This window comes from Salmo salar, unplaced genomic scaffold, assembly GCF_965601325.2.
Source record: "Salmo salar unplaced genomic scaffold, fSalSal1 ptg000293l, whole genome shotgun sequence".
In the NCBI taxonomy this organism is placed as follows: Eukaryota; Metazoa; Chordata; class Actinopteri; order Salmoniformes; family Salmonidae; genus Salmo; species Salmo salar.
This window is the reverse complement of record NW_027675346.1, coordinates 3200001-3215877: the sequence shown is the minus strand read 5'-3', so window position 1 is coordinate 3215877 and position 15877 is coordinate 3200001. Positions and strand designations below refer to the sequence as shown.

The following is a 15877-nucleotide window of genomic DNA, read 5'->3' as shown; positions in this document are numbered from 1 at the left end:
CAAGGCAGTGTTGCTGATGAAATAGTGCAGGGGCACACCCTCGTGGACAAAATGCTTACAGCACCTGGTATTCCCAGGCGGTCTCCCATCCAAGTACTAACCAGGCCCGACCCTGCTTCGCTTCCGAGATCAGACGAGATCGGGCGTACCCAGGCTGGTATGGCCGTAAGCGAGAAACAATCTCTTGCTACAACATATATAGTCAAAGTGAGTGTGATAAACAGACATTGCATTTTCACCAATTAGATAAGCAGCTTGAACTTTGTGTCACTGAAAAAGTAGAAGAAATTACAAACACTGTTCCCATCACTTTTTAGCACAGGTAGTTGGATAAAATACAAACTTTATTTCCTTTCATCATTTGAACAGGGCAAAGGAGCACAAAGCACACACAAGCTGCATTCAGCAACAATATTCTTGTTTGTCTTATAAATACAAGGCAGATGCTAATTGAAAACACAAGGAAATTTGATCCTATTAAAAAGGCAGGAAGCTGCATTTAGTCAATTCATCATTAAATGCTTACTACAAGGCAGTGTTGCTGATGAAATAGTGCAGGGGCACACCCTCGTGGACAAAATGCTTACAGCACCTGGTATTCCCAGGCGGTCTCCCATCCAAGTACTAACCAGGCCCGACCCTGCTTAGCTTCCGAGATCAGACGAGATCGGGCGTACCCAGGATGGTATGGCCGTAAGCGAGAAACAATCTCTTGCTACAACATATATAGTCAAAGTGAGTCTGATAAAACAGATATTTAGTCAATTCATCATTAAATGCTTAATACAAGGCAGTGTTGCTGATGAAATAGTGCAAGAGCACCCCCTCGTGGACAAAATGCTTACAGCACCTGGTATTCCCAGGCGGTCTCCCATCCAAGTACTAACCAGGCCCGACCCTGCTTAGCTTCCGAGATCAGACGAGATCGGGCGTACCCAGGCTGGTATGGCCGTAAGCGAGAAACAATCTCTTGCTACAACATATATAGTCAAAGTGAGTCTGATAAAACAGATATTTAGTCAATTCATCATTAAATGCTTAATACAAGGCAGTGTTGCTGATGAAATAGTGCAAGAGCACCCCCTCGTGGACAAAATGCTTACAGCACCTGGTATTCCCAGGCGGTCTCCAATCCAAGTACTAACCAGGCCCGACCCTGCTTAGCTTCCGAGATCAGACGAGATCGGGCGTACCCAGGCTGGTATGGCCGTAAGCGAGAAACAATCTCTTGCTACAACATATATAGTCAAAGTGAGTGTGATAAACAGACATTGCATTTTCACCAATTAGATAAGCAGCTTGAACTTTGTGTCACTGAAAAAGTAGAAGAAATTACAAACACTGTTCCCATCACTTTTTAGCACAGGTAGTTGGATAAAATACAAACTTCATTTCCTTTCATCATTTGAACAGGGCAAAGGAGCACAAAGCACACACAAGCTGCATTCAGCAACAATATTCTTGTTTGTCTTATAAATACAAGGCAGATGCTAATTGAAAACACAAGGAAATTTGATCCTATTAAAAAGGCAGGAAGCTGCATTTAGTCAATTCATCATTAAATGCTTACTACAAGGCAGTGTTGCTGATGAAATAGTGCAGGGGCACACCCTCGTGGACAAAATGCTTACAGCACCTGGTATTCCCAGGCGGTCTCCCATCCAAGTACTAACCAGGCCCGACCCTGCTTCGCTTCCGAGATCAGACGAGATCGGGCGTACCCAGGCTGGTATGGCCGTAAGCGAGAAACAATCTCTTGCTACAACATATATAGTCAAAGTGAGTGTGATAAACAGACATTGCATTTTCACCAATTAGATAAGCAGCTTGAACTTTGTGTCACTGAAAAAGTAGAAGAAATTACAAACACTGTTCCCATCACTTTTTAGCACAGGTAGTTGGATAAAATACAAACTTTATTTCCTTTCATCATTTGAACAGGGCAAAGGAGCACAAAGCACACACAAGCTGCATTCAGCAACAATATTCTTGTTTGTCTTATAAATACAAGGCAGATGCTAATTGAAAACACAAGGAAATTTGATCCTATTAAAAAGGCAGGAAGCTGCATTTAGTCAATTCATCATTAAATGCTTACTACAAGGCAGTGTTGCTGATGAAATAGTGCAGGGGCACACCCTCGTGGACAAAATGCTTACAGCACCTGGTATTCCCAGGCGGTCTCCCATCCAAGTACTAACCAGGCCCGACCCTGCTTAGCTTCCGAGATCAGACGAGATCGGGCGTACCCAGGATGGTATGGCCGTAAGCGAGAAACAATCTCTTGCTACAACATATATAGTCAAAGTGAGTCTGATAAAACAGATATTTAGTCAATTCATCATTAAATGCTTAATACAAGGCAGTGTTGCTGATGAAATAGTGCAAGAGCACCCCTCGTGGACAAAATGCTTACAGCACCTGGTATTCCCAGGCGGTCTCCCATCCAAGTACTAACCAGGCCCGACCCTGCTTAGCTTCCGAGATCAGACGAGATCGGGAGTACCCAGGCTGGTATGGCCGTAAGCGAGAAACAATCTCTTGCTACAACATATATAGTCAAAGTGAGTGTGATAAACAGACATTGCATTTTCACCAATTAGATAAGCAGCTTGAACTTTGTGTCACTGAAAAAGTAGAAGAAATTACAAACACTGTTCCCATCACTTTTTAGCACAGGTAGTTGGATAAAATACAAACTTCATTTCCTTTCATCATTTGAACAGGGCAAAGGAGCACAAAGCACACACAAGCTGCATTCAGCAACAATATTCTTGTTTGTCTTATAAATACAAGGCAGATGCTAATTGAAAACACAAGGAAATTTGATCCTATTAAAAAGGCAGGAAGCTGCATTTAGTCAATTCATCATTAAATGCTTACTACAAGGCAGTGTTGCTGATGAAATAGTGCAGGGGCACACCCTCGTGGACAAAATGCTTACAGCACCTGGTATTCCCAGGCGGTCTCCCATCCAAGTACTAACCAGGCCCGACCCTGCTTCGCTTCCGAGATCAGACGAGATCGGGCGTACCCAGGCTGGTATGGCCGTAAGCGAGAAACAATCTCTTGCTACAACATATATAGTCAAAGTGAGTGTGATAAACAGACATTGCATTTTCACCAATTAGATAAGCAGCTTGAACTTTGTGTCACTGAAAAAGTAGAAGAAATTACAAACACTGTTCCCATCACTTTTTAGCACAGGTAGTTGGATAAAATACAAACTTTATTTCCTTTCATCATTTGAACAGGGCAAAGGAGCACAAAGCACACACAAGCTGCATTCAGCAACAATATTCTTGTTTGTCTTATAAATACAAGGCAGATGCTAATTGAAAACACAAGGAAATTTGATCCTATTAAAAAGGCAGGAAGCTGCATTTAGTCAATTCATCATTAAATGCTTACTACAAGGCAGTGTTGCTGATGAAATAGTGCAGGGGCACACCCTCGTGGACAAAATGCTTACAGCACCTGGTATTCCCAGGCGGTCTCCCATCCAAGTACTAACCAGGCCCGACCCTGCTTAGCTTCCGAGATCAGACGAGATCGGGCGTACCCAGGCTGGTATGGCCGTAAGCGAGAAACAATCTCTTGCTACAACATATATAGTCAAAGTAAGTCTGATAAAACAGATATTTAGTCAATTCATCATTAAATGCTTAATACAAGGCAGTGTTGCTGATGAAATAGTGCAAGAGCACCCCCTCGTGGACAAAATGCTTACAGCACCTGGTATTCCCAGGCGGTCTCCCATCCAAGTACTAACCAGGCCCGACCCTGCTTAGCTTCCGAGATCAGACGAGATCGGGCGTACCCAGGCTGGTATGGCCGTAAGCGAGAAACAATCTCTTGCTACAACATATATAGTCAAAGTGAGTGTGATAAACAGACATTGCATTTTCACCAATTAGATAAGCAGCTTGAACTTTGTGTCACTGAAAAAGTAGAAGAAATTACAAACACTGTTCCCATCACTTTTTAGCACAGGTAGTTGGATAAAATACAAACTTTATTTCCTTTCATCATTTGAACAGGGCAAAGGAGCACAAAGCACACACAAGCTGCATTCAGCAACAATATTCTTGTTTGTCTTATAAATACAAGGCAGATGCTAATTGAAAACACAAGGAAATTTGATCCTATTAAAAAGGCAGGAAGCTGCATTTAGTCAATTCATCATTAAATGCTTACTACAAGGCAGTGTTGCTGATGAAATAGTGCAGGGGCACACCCTCGTGGACAAAATGCTTACAGCACCTGGTATTCCCAGGCGGTCTCCCATCCAAGTACTAACCAGGCCCGACCCTGCTTAGCTTCCGAGATCAGACGAGATCGGGCGTACCCAGGCTGGTATGGCTGTAAGCGAGAAACAATCTCTTGCTACAACATATATAGTCAAAGTGAGTGTGATAAACAGACATTGCATTTTCACCAATTAGATAAGCAGCTTGAACTTTGTGTCACTGAAAAAGTAGAAGAAATTACAAACACTGTTCCCATCACTTTTTAGCACAGGTAGTTGGATAAAATACAAACTTTATTTCCTTTCATCATTTGAACAGGGCAAAGGAGCACAAAGCACACACAAGCTGCATTCAGCAACAATATTCTTGTTTGTCTTATAAATACAAGGCAGATGCTAATTGAAAACACAAGGAAATTTGATCCTATTAAAAAGGCAGGAAGATGCATTTAGTCAATTCATCATTAAATGCTTACTACAAGGCAGTGTTGCTGATGAAATAGTGCAGGGGCACACCCTCGTGGACAAAATGCTTACAGCACCTGGTATTCCCAGGCGGTCTCCCATCCAAGTACTAACAAGGCCCGACCCTGCTTCGCTTCCGAGATCAGACGAGATCGGGCGTACCCAGGCTGGTATGGCCGTAAGCGAGAAACAATCTCTTGCTACAACATATATAGTCAAAATGAGTCTGATAAACAGACATTGCATTTTCACCAATTAGATAAGCAGCTTGAACTTTGTGTCACTGAAAAAGTAGAAGAAATTATAAACACTGTTCCCATCACTTTTTAGCACAGGTAGTTGGATAAAATACAAACTTTATTTCCTTTCATCATTTGAACAGGGCAAAGGAGCACAAAGCACACACAAGCTGCATTCAGCAACAATATTCTTGTTTGTCTTATAAATACAAGGCAGATGCTAATTGAAAACACAAGGAAATTTGATCCTATTAAAAAGGCAGGAAGCTGCATTTAGTCAATTCATCATTAAATGCTTACTACAAGGCAGTGTTGCTGATGAAATAGTGCAGGGGCACACCCTCGTGGACAAAATGCTTACAGCACCTGGTATTCCCAGGCGGTCTCCCATCCAAGTACTAACCAGGCCCGACCCTGCTTCGCTTCCGAGATCAGACGAGATCGGGCGTACCCAGGCTGGTATGGCCGTAAGCGAGAAACAATCTCTTGCTACAACATATATAGTCAAAGTGAGTGTGATAAACAGACATTGCATTTTCACCAATTAGATAAGCAGCTTGAACTTTGTGTCACTGAAAAAGTAGAAGAAATTACAAACACTGTTCCCATCACTTTTTAGCACAGGTAGTTGGATAAAATACAAACTTCATTTCCTTTCATCATTTGAACAGGGCAAAGGAGCACAAAGCACACACAAGCTGCATTCAGCAACAATATTCTTGTTTGTCTTATAAATACAAGGCAGATGCTAATTGAAAACACAAGGAAATTTGATCCTATTAAAAAGGCAGGAAGCTGCATTTAGTCAATTCATCATTAAATGCTTACTACAAGGCAGTGTTGCTGATGAAATAGTGCAGGGGCACACCCTCGTGGACAAAATGCTTACAGCACCTGGTATTCCCAGGCGGTCTCCCATCCAAGTACTAACAAGGCCCGACCCTGCTTCGCTTCCGAGATCAGACGAGATCGGGCGTACCCAGGCTGGTATGGCCGTAAGCGAGAAACAATCTCTTGCTACAACATATATAGTCAAAATGAGTCTGATAAACAGACATTGCATTTTCACCAATTAGATAAGCAGCTTGAACTTTGTGTCACTGAAAAAGTAGAAGAAATTATAAACACTGTTCCCATCACTTTTTAGCACAGGTAGTTGGATAAAATACAAACTTTATTTCCTTTCATCATTTGAACAGGGCAAAGGAGCACAAAGCACACACAAGCTGCATTCAGCAACAATATTCTTGTTTGTCTTATAAATACAAGGCAGATGCTAATTGAAAACACAAGGAAATTTGATCCTATTAAAAAGGCAGGAAGCTGCATTTAGTCAATTCATCATTAAATGCTTACTACAAGGCAGTGTTGCTGATGAAATAGTGCAGGGGCACACCCTCGTGGACAAAATGCTTACAGCACCTGGTATTCCCAGGCGGTCTCCCATCCAAGTACTAACCAGGCCCGACCCTGCTTCGCTTCCGAGATCAGACGAGATCGGGCGTACCCAGGCTGGTATGGCCGTAAGCGAGAAACAATCTCTTGCTACAACATATATAGTCAAAGTGAGTGTGATAAACAGACATTGCATTTTCACCAATTAGATAAGCAGCTTGAACTTTGTGTCACTGAAAAAGTAGAAGAAATTACAAACACTGTTCCCATCACTTTTTAGCACAGGTAGTTGGATAAAATACAAACTTCATTTCCTTTCATCATTTGAACAGGGCAAAGGAGCACAAAGCACACACAAGCTGCATTCAGCAACAATATTCTTGTTTGTCTTATAAATACAAGGCAGATGCTAATTGAAAACACAAGGAAATTTGATCCTATTAAAAAGGCAGGAAGCTGCATTTAGTCAATTCATCATTAAATGCTTACTACAAGGCAGTGTTGCTGATGAAATAGTGCAGGGGCACACCCTCGTGGACAAAATGCTTACAGCACCTGGTATTCCCAGGCGGTCTCCCATCCAAGTACTAACCAGGCCCGACCCTGCTTAGCCTCCGAGATCAGACGAGATCGGGCGTACCCAGGATGGTATGGCCGTAAGCGAGAAACAATCTCTTGATACAACATATATAGTCAAAGTGAGTCTGATAAAACAGATATTTAGTCAATTCATCATTAAATGCTTAATACAAGGCAGTGTTGCTGATGAAATAGTGCAAGAGCACCCCTCGTGGACAAAATGCTTACAGCACCTGGTATTCCCAGGCGGTCTCCCATCCAAGTACTAACCAGGCCCGACCCTGCTTAGCTTCCGAGATCAGACGAGATCGGGCGTACCCAGGCTGGTATGGCCGTAAGCGAGAAACAATCTCTTGCTACAACATATATAGTCAAAATGAGTCTGATAAACAGACATTGCATTTTCACCAATTAGATAAGCAGCTTGAACTTTGTGTCACTGAAAAAGTAGAAGAAATTATAAACACTGTTCCCATCACTTTTTAGCACAGGTAGTTGGATAAAATACAAACTTTATTTCCTTTCATCATTTGAACAGGGCAAAGGAGCACAAAGCACACACAAGCTGCATTCAGCAACAATATTCTTGTTTGTCTTATAAATACAAGGCAGATGCTAATTGAAAACACAAGGAAATTTGATCCTATTAAAAAGGCAGGAAGCTGCATTTAGTCAATTCATCATTAAATGCTTACTACAAGGCAGTGTTGCTGATGAAATAGTGCAGGGGCACACCCTCGTGGACAAAATGCTTACAGCACCTGGTATTCCCAGGCGGTCTCCCATCCAAGTACTAACCAGGCCCGACCCTGCTTCGCTTCCGAGATCAGACGAGATCGGGCGTACCCAGGCTGGTATGGCCGTAAGCGAGAAACAATCTCTTGCTACAACATATATAGTCAAAGTGAGTGTGATAAACAGACATTGCATTTTCACCAATTAGATAAGCAGCTTGAACTTTGTGTCACTGAAAAAGTAGAAGAAATTACAAACACTGTTCCCATCACTTTTTAGCACAGGTAGTTGGATAAAATACAAACTTTATTTCCTTTCATCATTTGAACAGGGCAAAGGAGCACAAAGCACACACAAGCTGCATTCAGCAACAATATTCTTGTTTGTCTTATAAATACAAGGCAGATGCTAATTGAAAACACAAGGAAATTTGATCCTATTAAAAAGGCAGGAAGCTGCATTTAGTCAATTCATCATTAAATGCTTACTACAAGGCAGTGTTGCTGATGAAATAGTGCAGGGGCACACCCTCGTGGACAAAATGCTTACAGCACCTGGTATTCCCAGGCGGTCTCCCATCCAAGTACTAACCAGGCCCGACCCTGCTTAGCTTCCGAGATCAGACGAGATCGGGCGTACCCAGGATGGTATGGCCGTAAGCGAGAAACAATCTCTTGCTACAACATATATAGTCAAAGTGAGTCTGATAAAACAGACATTTAGTCAATTCATCATTAAATGCTTAATACAAGGCAGTGTTGCTGATGAAATAGTGCAAGAGCACCCCCTCGTGGACAAAATGCTTACAGCACCTGGTATTCCCAGGCGGTCTCCCATCCAAGTACTAACCAGGCCCGACCCTGCTTAGCTTCCGAGATCAGACGAGATCGGGCGTACCCAGGCTGGTATGGCCGTAAGCGAGAAACAATCTCTTGCTACAACATATATAGTCAAAGTGAGTGTGATAAACAGACATTGCATTTTCACCAATTAGATAAGCAGCTTGAACTTTGTGTCACTGAAAAAGTAGAAGAAATTACAAACACTGTTCCCATCACTTTTTAGCACAGGTAGTTGGATAAAATACAAACTTTATTTCCTTTCATCATTTGAACAGGGCAAAGGAGCACAAAGCACACACAAGCTGCATTCAGCAACAATATTCTTGTTTGTCTTATAAATACAAGGCAGATGCTAATTGAAAACACAAGGAAATTTGATCCTATTAAAAAGGCAGGAAGCTGCATTTAGTCAATTCATCATTAAATGCTTACTACAAGGCAGTGTTGCTGATGAAATAGTGCAGGGGCACACCCTCGTGGACAAAATGCTTACAGCACCTGGTATTCCCAGGCGGTCTCCCATCCAAGTACTAACCAGGCCCGACCCTGCTTAGCTTCCGAGATCAGACGAGATCGGGCGTACCCAGGATGGTATGGCCGTAAGCGAGAAACAATCTCTTGCTACAACATATATAGTCAAAGTGAGTCTGATAAAACAGACATTTAGTCAATTCATCATTAAATGCTTAATACAAGGCAGTGTTGCTGATGAAATAGTGCAAGAGCACCCCCTCGTGGACAAAATGCTTACAGCACCTGGTATTCCCAGGCGGTCTCCCATCCAAGTACTAACCAGGCCCGACCCTGCTTAGCTTCCGAGATCAGACGAGATCGGGCGTACCCAGGCTGGTATGGCCGTAAGCGAGAAACAATCTCTTGCTACAACATATATAGTCAAAGTGAGTCTGATAAAACAGATATTTAGTCAATTCATCATTAAATGCTTAATACAAGGCAGTGTTGCTGATGAAATAGTGCAAGAGCACCCCCTCGTGGACAAATTGCTTACAGCACCTGGTATTCCCAGGCGGTCTCCCATCCAAGTACTAACCAGGCCCGACCCTGCTTAGCTTCCGAGATCAGACGAGATCGGGCGTACCCAGGCTGGTATGGCCGTAAGCGAGAAACAATCTCTTGCTACAACATATATAGTCAAAGTGAGTGTGATAAACAGACATTGCATTTTCACCAATTAGATAAGCAGCTTGAACTTTGTGTCACTGAAAAAGTAGAAGAAATTATAAACACTGTTCCCATCACTTTTTAGCACAGGTAGTTGGATAAAATACAAACTTTATTTCCTTTCATCATTTGAACAGGGCAAAGGAGCACAAAGCACACACAAGCTGCATTCAGCAACAATATTCTTGTTTGTCTTATAAATACAAGGCAGATGCTAATTGAAAACACAAGGAAATTTGATCCTATTAAAAAGGCAGGAAGCTGCATTTAGTCAATTCATCATTAAATGCTTACTACAAGGCAGTGTTGCTGATGAAATAGTGCAGGGGCACACCCTCGTGGACAAAATGCTTACAGCACCTGGTATTCCCAGGCGGTCTCCCATCCAAGTACTAACCAGGCCCGACCCTGCTTCGCTTCCGAGATCAGACGAGATCGGGCGTACCCAGGCTGGTATGGCCGTAAGCGAGAAACAATCTCTTGCTACAACATATATAGTCAAAGTGAGTGTGATAAACAGACATTGCATTTTCACCAATTAGATAAGCAGCTTGAACTTGGTGTCACTGAAAAAGTAGAAGAAATTATAAACACTGTTCCCATCACTTTTTAGCACAGGTAGTTGGATAAAATACAAACTTTATTTCCTTTCATCATTTGAACAGGGCAAAGGAGCACAAAGCACACACAAGCTGCATTCAGCAACAATATTCTTGTTTGTCTTATAAATACAAGGCAGATGCTAATTGAAAACACAAGGAAATTTGATCCTATTAAAAAGGCAGGAAGCTGCATTTAGTCAATTCATCATTAAATGCTTACTACAAGGCAGTGTTGCTGATGAAATAGTGCAGGGGCACACCCTCGTGGACAAAATGCTTACAGCACCTGGTATTCCCAGGAGGTCTCCCATCCAAGTACTAACAAGGCCCGACCCTGCTTCGCTTCCGAGATCAGACGAGATCGGGCGTACCCAGGGTGGTATGGCCGTAAGCGAGAAACAATCTCTTGCTACAACATATATAGTCAAAATGAGTCTGATAAACAGACATTGCATTTTCACCAATTAGATAAGCAGCTTGAACTTTGTGTCACTGAAAAAGTAGAAGAAATTATAAACACTGTTCCCATCACTTTTTAGCACAGGTAGTTGGATAAAATACAAACTTTATTTCCTTTCATCATTTGAACAGGGCAAAGGAGCACAAAGCACACACAAGCTGCATTCAGCAACAATATTCTTGTTTGTCTTATAAATACAAGGCAGATGCTAATTGAAAACACAAGGAAATTTGATCCTATTAAAAAGGCAGGAAGCTGCATTTAGTCAATTCATCATTAAATGCTTACTACAAGGCAGTGTTGCTGATGAAATAGTGCAGGGGCACACCCTCGTGGACAAAATGCTTACAGCACCTGGTATTCCCAGGCGGTCTCCCATCCAAGTACTAACCAGGCCCGACCCTGCTTCGCTTCCGAGATCAGACGAGATCAGGCGTACCCAGGCTGGTATGGCCGTAAGCGAGAAACAATCTCTTGCTACAACATATATAGTCAAAGTGAGTGTGATAAACAGACATTGCATTTTCACCAATTAGATAAGCAGCTTGAACTTTGTGTCACTGAAAAAGTAGAAGAAATTACAAACACTGTTCCCATCACTTTTTAGCACAGGTAGTTGGATAAAATACAAACTTTATTTCCTTTCATCATTTGAACAGGGCAAAGGAGCACAAAGCACACACAAGCTGCATTCAGCAACAATATTCTTGTTTGTCTTATAAATACAAGGCAGATGCTAATTGAAAACACAAGGAAATTTGATCCTATTAAAAAGGCAGGAAGCTGCATTTAGTCAATTCATCATTAAATGCTTACTACAAGGCAGTGTTGCTGATGAAATAGTGCAGGGGCACACCCTCGTGGACAAAATGCTTACAGCACCTGGTATTCCCAGGCGGTCTCCCATCCAAGTACTAACCAGGCCCGACCCTGCTTCGCTTCCGAGATCAGACGAGATCGGGCGTACCCAGGCTGGTATGGCCGTAAGCGAGAAACAATCTCTTGCTACAACATATATAGTCAAAGTGAGTGTGATAAACAGACATTGCATTTTCACCAATTAGATAAGCAGCTTGAACTTTGTGTCACTGAAAAAGTAGAAGAAATTACAAACACTGTTCCCATCACTTTTTAGCACAGGTAGTTGGATAAAATACAAACTTTATTTCCTTTCATCATTTGAACAGGGCAAAGGAGCTCAAAGCACACACAAGCTGCATTCAGCAACAATATTCTTGTTTGTCTTATAAATACAAGGCAGATGCTAATTGAAAACACAAGGAAATTTGATCCTATTAAAAAGGCAGGAAGCTGCATTTAGTCAATTCATCATTAAATGCTTACTACAAGGCAGTGTTGCTGATGAAATAGTGCAGGGGCACACCCTCGTGGACAAAATGCTTACAGCACCTGGTATTCCCAGGCGGTCTCCCATCCAAGTACTAACCAGGCCCGACCCTGCTTAGCTTCCGAGATCAGACGAGATCGGGCGTACCCAGGATGGTATGGCCGTAAGCGAGAAACAATCTCTTGCTACAACATATATAGTCAAAGTGAGTCTGATAAAACAGACATTTAGTCAATTCATCATTAAATGCTTAATACAAGGCAGTGTTGCTGATGAAATAGTGCAAGAGCACCCCCTCGTGGACAAAATGCTTACAGCACCTGGTATTCCCAGGCGGTCTCCCATCCAAGTACTAACCAGGCCCGACCCTGCTTAGCTTCCGAGATCAGACGAGATCTGGCGTACCCAGGCTGGTATGGCCGTAAGCGAGAAACAATCTCTTGCTACAACATATATAGTCAAAGTGAGTCTGATAAAACAGATATTTAGTCAATTCATCATTAAATGCTTAATACAAGGCAGTGTTGCTGATGAAATAGTGCAAGAGCACCCCCTCGTGGACAAAATGCTTACAGCACCTGGTATTCCCAGGCGGTCTCCCATCCAAGTACTAACCAGGCCCGACCCTGCTTAGCTTCCGAGATCAGACGAGATCGGGCGTACCCAGGCTGGTATGGCCGTAAGCGAGAAACAATCTCTTGCTACAACATATATAGTCAAAGAGAGTGTGATAAACAGACATTGCATTTTCACCAATTAGATAAGCAGCTTGAACTTTGTGTCACTGAAAAAGTAGAAGAAATTATAAACACTGTTCCCATCACTTTTTAGCACAGGTAGTTGGATAAAATACAAACTTTATTTCCTTTCATCATTTGAACAGGGCAAAGGAGCACAAAGCACACACAAGCTGCATTCAGCAACAATATTCTTGTTTGTCTTATAAATACAAGGCAGATGCTAATTGAAAACACAAGGAAATTTGATCCTATTAAAAAGGCAGGAAGCTGCATTTAGTCAATTCATCATTAAATGCTTACTACAAGGCAGTGTTGCTGATGAAATAGTGCAGGGGCACACCCTCGTGGACAAAATGCTTACAGCACCTGGTATTCCCAGGCCGTCTCCCATCCAAGTACTAACCAGGCCCGACCCTGCTTCGCTTCCGAGATCAGACGAGATCGGGCATACCCAGGCTGGTATGGCCGTAAGCGAGAAACAATCTCTTGCTACAACATATATAGTCAAAGTGAGTGTGATAAACAGACATTGCATTTTCACCAATTAGATAAGCAGCTTGAACTTTGTGTCACTGAAAAAGTAGAAGAAATTACAAACACTGTTCCCATCACTTTTTAGCACAGGTAGTTGGATAAAATACAAACTTTATTTCCTTTCATCATTTGAACAGGGCAAAGGAGCACAAAGCACACACAAGCTGCATTCAGCAACAATATTCTTGTTTGTCTTATAAATACAAGGCAGATGCTAATTGAAAACACAAGGAAATTTGATCCTATTAAAAAGGCAGGAAGCTGCATTTAGTCAATTCATCATTAAATGCTTACTACAAGGCAGTGTTGCTGATGAAATAGTGCAGGGGCACACCCTCGTGGACAAAATGCTTACAGCACCTGGTATTCCCAGGCGGTCTCCCATCCAAGTACTAACCAGGCCCGACCCTGCTTCGCTTCCGAGATCAGACGAGATCGGGCGTACCCAGGCTGGTATGGCCGTAAGCGAGAAACAATCTCTTGCTACAACATATATAGTCAAAGTGAGTGTGATAAACAGACATTGCATTTTCACCAATTAGATAAGCAGCTTGAACTTTGTGTCACTGAAAAAGTAGAAGAAATTACAAACACTGTTCCCATCACTTTTTAGCACAGGTAGTTGGATAAAATACAAACTTTATTTCCTTTCATCATTTGAACAGGGCAAAGGAGCACAAAGCACACACAAGCTGCATTCAGCAACAATATTCTTGTTTGTCTTATAAATACAAGGCAGATGCTAATTGAAAACACAAGGAAATTTGATCCTATTAAAAAGGCAGGAAGCTGCATTTAGTCAATTCATCATTAAATGCTTACTACAAGGCAGTGTTGCTGATGAAATAGTGCAGGGGCACACCCTCGTGGACAAAATGCTTACAGCACCTGGTATTCCCAGGCGGTCTCTCATCCAAGTACTAACCAGGCCCGACCCTGCTTCGCTTCCGAGATCAGACGAGATCGGGCGTACCCAGGCTGGTATGGCCGTAAGCGAGAAACAATCTCTTGCTACAACATATATAGTCAAAGTGAGTGTGATAAACAGACATTGCATTTTCACCAATTAGATAAGCAGCTTGAACTTTGTGTCACTGAAAAAGTAGAAGAAATTACAAACACTGTTCCCATCACTTTTTAGCACAGGTAGTTGGATAAAATACAAACTTTATTTCCTTTCATCATTTGAACAGGGCAAAGGAGCACAAAGCACACACAAGCTGCATTCAGCAACAATATTCTTGTTTGTCTTATAAATACAAGGCAGATGCTAATTGAAAACACAAGGAAATTTGATCCTATTAAAAAGGCAGGAAGCTGCATTTAGTCAATTCATCATTAAATGCTTACTACAAGGCAGTGTTGCTGATGAAATAGTGCAGGGGCACACCCTCGTGGACAAAATGCTTACAGCACCTGGTATTCCCAGGCGGTCTCCCATCCAAGTACTAACCAGGCCCGACCCTGCTTAGCTTCCGAGATCAGACGAGATCGGGCGTACCCAGGATGGTATGGCCGTAAGCGAGAAACAATCTCTTGCTACAACATATATAGTCAAAGTGAGTCTGATAAAACAGATATTTAGTCAATTCATCATTAAATGCTTAATACAAGGCAGTGTTGCTGATGAAATAGTGCAAGAGCACCCCCTCGTGGACAAAATGCTTACAGCACCTGGTATTCCCAGGCGGTCTCCCATCCAAGTACTAACCAGGCCCGACCCTGCTTAGCTTCCGAGATCAGACGAGATCTGGCGTACCCAGGCTGGTATGGCCGTAAGCGAGAAACAGTCTCTTGCTACAACATATATAGTCAAAGTGAGTCTGATAAAACAGATATTTAGTCAATTCATCATTAAATGCTTAATACAAGGCAGTGTTGCTGATGAAATAGTGCAAGAGCACCCCCTCGTGGACAAAATGCTTACAGCACCTGGTATTCCCAGGCGGTCTCCCATCCAAGTACTAACCAGGCCCGACCCTGCTTAGCTTCCGAGATCAGACGAGATCGGGCGTACCCAGGCTGGTATGGCCGTAAGCGAGAAACAATCTCTTGCTACAACATATATAGTCAAAGTGAGTGTGATAAACAGACATTGCATTTTCACCAATTAGATAAGCAGCTTGAACTTTGTGTCACTGAAAAAGTAGAAGAAATTATAAACACTGTTCCCATCACTTTTTAGTACAGGTAGTTGGATAAAATACAAACTTTATTTCCTTTCATCATTTGAACAGGGCAAAGGAGCACAAAGCACACACAAGCTGCATTCAGCAACAATATTCTTGTTTGTCTTATAAATACAAGGCAGATGCTAATTGAAAACACAAGGAAATTTGATCCTATTAAAAAGGCAGGAAGCTGCATTTAGTCAATTCATCATTAAATGCTTACTACAAGGCAGTGTTGCTGATGAAATAGTGCAGGGGCACACCCTCGTGGACAAAATGCTTACAGCACCTGGTATTCCCAGGCGGTCTCCCATCCAAGTACTAACCAGGCCCGAC

General features: G+C 42.3%; 37 non-coding genes across 37 annotated transcripts in view; all 37 read right to left on the bottom strand.

The window, feature by feature from the left end:
* Positions 1–52: 52 nt before the first annotated feature.
* LOC145875303 (5S ribosomal RNA) lies at positions 53–171 on the bottom strand. Its single transcript, XR_014390938.1, has one exon. It is a non-coding gene; the product is annotated as a 5S ribosomal RNA (ribosomal RNA).
* A 409-nt stretch (positions 172–580) lies between these two features.
* LOC145871180 (5S ribosomal RNA) lies at positions 581–699 on the bottom strand. Its single transcript, XR_014386810.1, has one exon. It is a non-coding gene; the product is annotated as a 5S ribosomal RNA (ribosomal RNA).
* A 139-nt stretch (positions 700–838) lies between these two features.
* Positions 839–957, bottom strand: LOC145874523 (5S ribosomal RNA). The gene has a single exon (XR_014390159.1). It is a non-coding gene; the product is annotated as a 5S ribosomal RNA (ribosomal RNA).
* Positions 958–1096: 139 nt separating this feature from the next.
* LOC145869295 (5S ribosomal RNA) lies at positions 1097–1215 on the bottom strand. The gene has a single exon (XR_014385291.1). It is a non-coding gene; the product is annotated as a 5S ribosomal RNA (ribosomal RNA).
* A 409-nt stretch (positions 1216–1624) lies between these two features.
* Positions 1625–1743, bottom strand: LOC145875302 (5S ribosomal RNA). Its single transcript, XR_014390937.1, has one exon. It is a non-coding gene; the product is annotated as a 5S ribosomal RNA (ribosomal RNA).
* A 409-nt stretch (positions 1744–2152) lies between these two features.
* On the bottom strand, positions 2153–2271 carry LOC145871169 (5S ribosomal RNA). The gene has a single exon (XR_014386799.1). It is a non-coding gene; the product is annotated as a 5S ribosomal RNA (ribosomal RNA).
* Positions 2272–2409: 138 nt separating this feature from the next.
* On the bottom strand, positions 2410–2528 carry LOC145874633 (5S ribosomal RNA). Its single transcript, XR_014390269.1, has one exon. It is a non-coding gene; the product is annotated as a 5S ribosomal RNA (ribosomal RNA).
* A 409-nt stretch (positions 2529–2937) lies between these two features.
* On the bottom strand, positions 2938–3056 carry LOC145875301 (5S ribosomal RNA). The gene has a single exon (XR_014390936.1). It is a non-coding gene; the product is annotated as a 5S ribosomal RNA (ribosomal RNA).
* Positions 3057–3465: 409 nt separating this feature from the next.
* On the bottom strand, positions 3466–3584 carry LOC145874522 (5S ribosomal RNA). The gene has a single exon (XR_014390158.1). It is a non-coding gene; the product is annotated as a 5S ribosomal RNA (ribosomal RNA).
* Positions 3585–3723: 139 nt separating this feature from the next.
* LOC145874521 (5S ribosomal RNA) lies at positions 3724–3842 on the bottom strand. The gene has a single exon (XR_014390157.1). It is a non-coding gene; the product is annotated as a 5S ribosomal RNA (ribosomal RNA).
* Positions 3843–4251: 409 nt separating this feature from the next.
* On the bottom strand, positions 4252–4370 carry LOC145874641 (5S ribosomal RNA). Its single transcript, XR_014390277.1, has one exon. It is a non-coding gene; the product is annotated as a 5S ribosomal RNA (ribosomal RNA).
* Positions 4371–4779: 409 nt separating this feature from the next.
* Positions 4780–4898, bottom strand: LOC145869734 (5S ribosomal RNA). The gene has a single exon (XR_014385730.1). It is a non-coding gene; the product is annotated as a 5S ribosomal RNA (ribosomal RNA).
* A 409-nt stretch (positions 4899–5307) lies between these two features.
* LOC145875300 (5S ribosomal RNA) lies at positions 5308–5426 on the bottom strand. The gene has a single exon (XR_014390935.1). It is a non-coding gene; the product is annotated as a 5S ribosomal RNA (ribosomal RNA).
* Positions 5427–5835: 409 nt separating this feature from the next.
* On the bottom strand, positions 5836–5954 carry LOC145869733 (5S ribosomal RNA). The gene has a single exon (XR_014385729.1). It is a non-coding gene; the product is annotated as a 5S ribosomal RNA (ribosomal RNA).
* Positions 5955–6363: 409 nt separating this feature from the next.
* Positions 6364–6482, bottom strand: LOC145875299 (5S ribosomal RNA). Its single transcript, XR_014390934.1, has one exon. It is a non-coding gene; the product is annotated as a 5S ribosomal RNA (ribosomal RNA).
* Positions 6483–6891: 409 nt separating this feature from the next.
* On the bottom strand, positions 6892–7010 carry LOC145874715 (5S ribosomal RNA). The gene has a single exon (XR_014390351.1). It is a non-coding gene; the product is annotated as a 5S ribosomal RNA (ribosomal RNA).
* A 138-nt stretch (positions 7011–7148) lies between these two features.
* LOC145874520 (5S ribosomal RNA) lies at positions 7149–7267 on the bottom strand. The gene has a single exon (XR_014390156.1). It is a non-coding gene; the product is annotated as a 5S ribosomal RNA (ribosomal RNA).
* A 409-nt stretch (positions 7268–7676) lies between these two features.
* Positions 7677–7795, bottom strand: LOC145875297 (5S ribosomal RNA). Its single transcript, XR_014390932.1, has one exon. It is a non-coding gene; the product is annotated as a 5S ribosomal RNA (ribosomal RNA).
* A 409-nt stretch (positions 7796–8204) lies between these two features.
* On the bottom strand, positions 8205–8323 carry LOC145871157 (5S ribosomal RNA). Its single transcript, XR_014386787.1, has one exon. It is a non-coding gene; the product is annotated as a 5S ribosomal RNA (ribosomal RNA).
* Positions 8324–8462: 139 nt separating this feature from the next.
* On the bottom strand, positions 8463–8581 carry LOC145874518 (5S ribosomal RNA). The gene has a single exon (XR_014390154.1). It is a non-coding gene; the product is annotated as a 5S ribosomal RNA (ribosomal RNA).
* A 409-nt stretch (positions 8582–8990) lies between these two features.
* Positions 8991–9109, bottom strand: LOC145871146 (5S ribosomal RNA). Its single transcript, XR_014386776.1, has one exon. It is a non-coding gene; the product is annotated as a 5S ribosomal RNA (ribosomal RNA).
* Positions 9110–9248: 139 nt separating this feature from the next.
* LOC145874517 (5S ribosomal RNA) lies at positions 9249–9367 on the bottom strand. Its single transcript, XR_014390153.1, has one exon. It is a non-coding gene; the product is annotated as a 5S ribosomal RNA (ribosomal RNA).
* Positions 9368–9506: 139 nt separating this feature from the next.
* LOC145874516 (5S ribosomal RNA) lies at positions 9507–9625 on the bottom strand. The gene has a single exon (XR_014390152.1). It is a non-coding gene; the product is annotated as a 5S ribosomal RNA (ribosomal RNA).
* A 409-nt stretch (positions 9626–10034) lies between these two features.
* LOC145875296 (5S ribosomal RNA) lies at positions 10035–10153 on the bottom strand. Its single transcript, XR_014390931.1, has one exon. It is a non-coding gene; the product is annotated as a 5S ribosomal RNA (ribosomal RNA).
* Positions 10154–10562: 409 nt separating this feature from the next.
* Positions 10563–10681, bottom strand: LOC145875162 (5S ribosomal RNA). The gene has a single exon (XR_014390796.1). It is a non-coding gene; the product is annotated as a 5S ribosomal RNA (ribosomal RNA).
* Positions 10682–11090: 409 nt separating this feature from the next.
* LOC145868538 (5S ribosomal RNA) lies at positions 11091–11209 on the bottom strand. The gene has a single exon (XR_014384534.1). It is a non-coding gene; the product is annotated as a 5S ribosomal RNA (ribosomal RNA).
* Positions 11210–11618: 409 nt separating this feature from the next.
* On the bottom strand, positions 11619–11737 carry LOC145875295 (5S ribosomal RNA). The gene has a single exon (XR_014390930.1). It is a non-coding gene; the product is annotated as a 5S ribosomal RNA (ribosomal RNA).
* A 409-nt stretch (positions 11738–12146) lies between these two features.
* LOC145871135 (5S ribosomal RNA) lies at positions 12147–12265 on the bottom strand. Its single transcript, XR_014386765.1, has one exon. It is a non-coding gene; the product is annotated as a 5S ribosomal RNA (ribosomal RNA).
* A 139-nt stretch (positions 12266–12404) lies between these two features.
* LOC145868382 (5S ribosomal RNA) lies at positions 12405–12523 on the bottom strand. The gene has a single exon (XR_014384378.1). It is a non-coding gene; the product is annotated as a 5S ribosomal RNA (ribosomal RNA).
* A 139-nt stretch (positions 12524–12662) lies between these two features.
* On the bottom strand, positions 12663–12781 carry LOC145874515 (5S ribosomal RNA). Its single transcript, XR_014390151.1, has one exon. It is a non-coding gene; the product is annotated as a 5S ribosomal RNA (ribosomal RNA).
* Positions 12782–13190: 409 nt separating this feature from the next.
* On the bottom strand, positions 13191–13309 carry LOC145870267 (5S ribosomal RNA). Its single transcript, XR_014386263.1, has one exon. It is a non-coding gene; the product is annotated as a 5S ribosomal RNA (ribosomal RNA).
* A 409-nt stretch (positions 13310–13718) lies between these two features.
* LOC145875294 (5S ribosomal RNA) lies at positions 13719–13837 on the bottom strand. Its single transcript, XR_014390929.1, has one exon. It is a non-coding gene; the product is annotated as a 5S ribosomal RNA (ribosomal RNA).
* Positions 13838–14246: 409 nt separating this feature from the next.
* LOC145869668 (5S ribosomal RNA) lies at positions 14247–14365 on the bottom strand. Its single transcript, XR_014385664.1, has one exon. It is a non-coding gene; the product is annotated as a 5S ribosomal RNA (ribosomal RNA).
* Positions 14366–14774: 409 nt separating this feature from the next.
* On the bottom strand, positions 14775–14893 carry LOC145871124 (5S ribosomal RNA). Its single transcript, XR_014386754.1, has one exon. It is a non-coding gene; the product is annotated as a 5S ribosomal RNA (ribosomal RNA).
* Positions 14894–15032: 139 nt separating this feature from the next.
* On the bottom strand, positions 15033–15151 carry LOC145868381 (5S ribosomal RNA). The gene has a single exon (XR_014384377.1). It is a non-coding gene; the product is annotated as a 5S ribosomal RNA (ribosomal RNA).
* A 139-nt stretch (positions 15152–15290) lies between these two features.
* LOC145874514 (5S ribosomal RNA) lies at positions 15291–15409 on the bottom strand. The gene has a single exon (XR_014390150.1). It is a non-coding gene; the product is annotated as a 5S ribosomal RNA (ribosomal RNA).
* Positions 15410–15818: 409 nt separating this feature from the next.
* LOC145875293 (5S ribosomal RNA) overlaps positions 15819–15877 on the bottom strand; it is a 119-nt gene continuing 60 nt past the window's right edge. Inside the window, exon 1 of the ribosomal RNA XR_014390928.1 lies at positions 15819–15877. This exon is cut by the window's right edge and continues 60 nt beyond it. This is a non-coding gene — a ribosomal RNA (5S ribosomal RNA).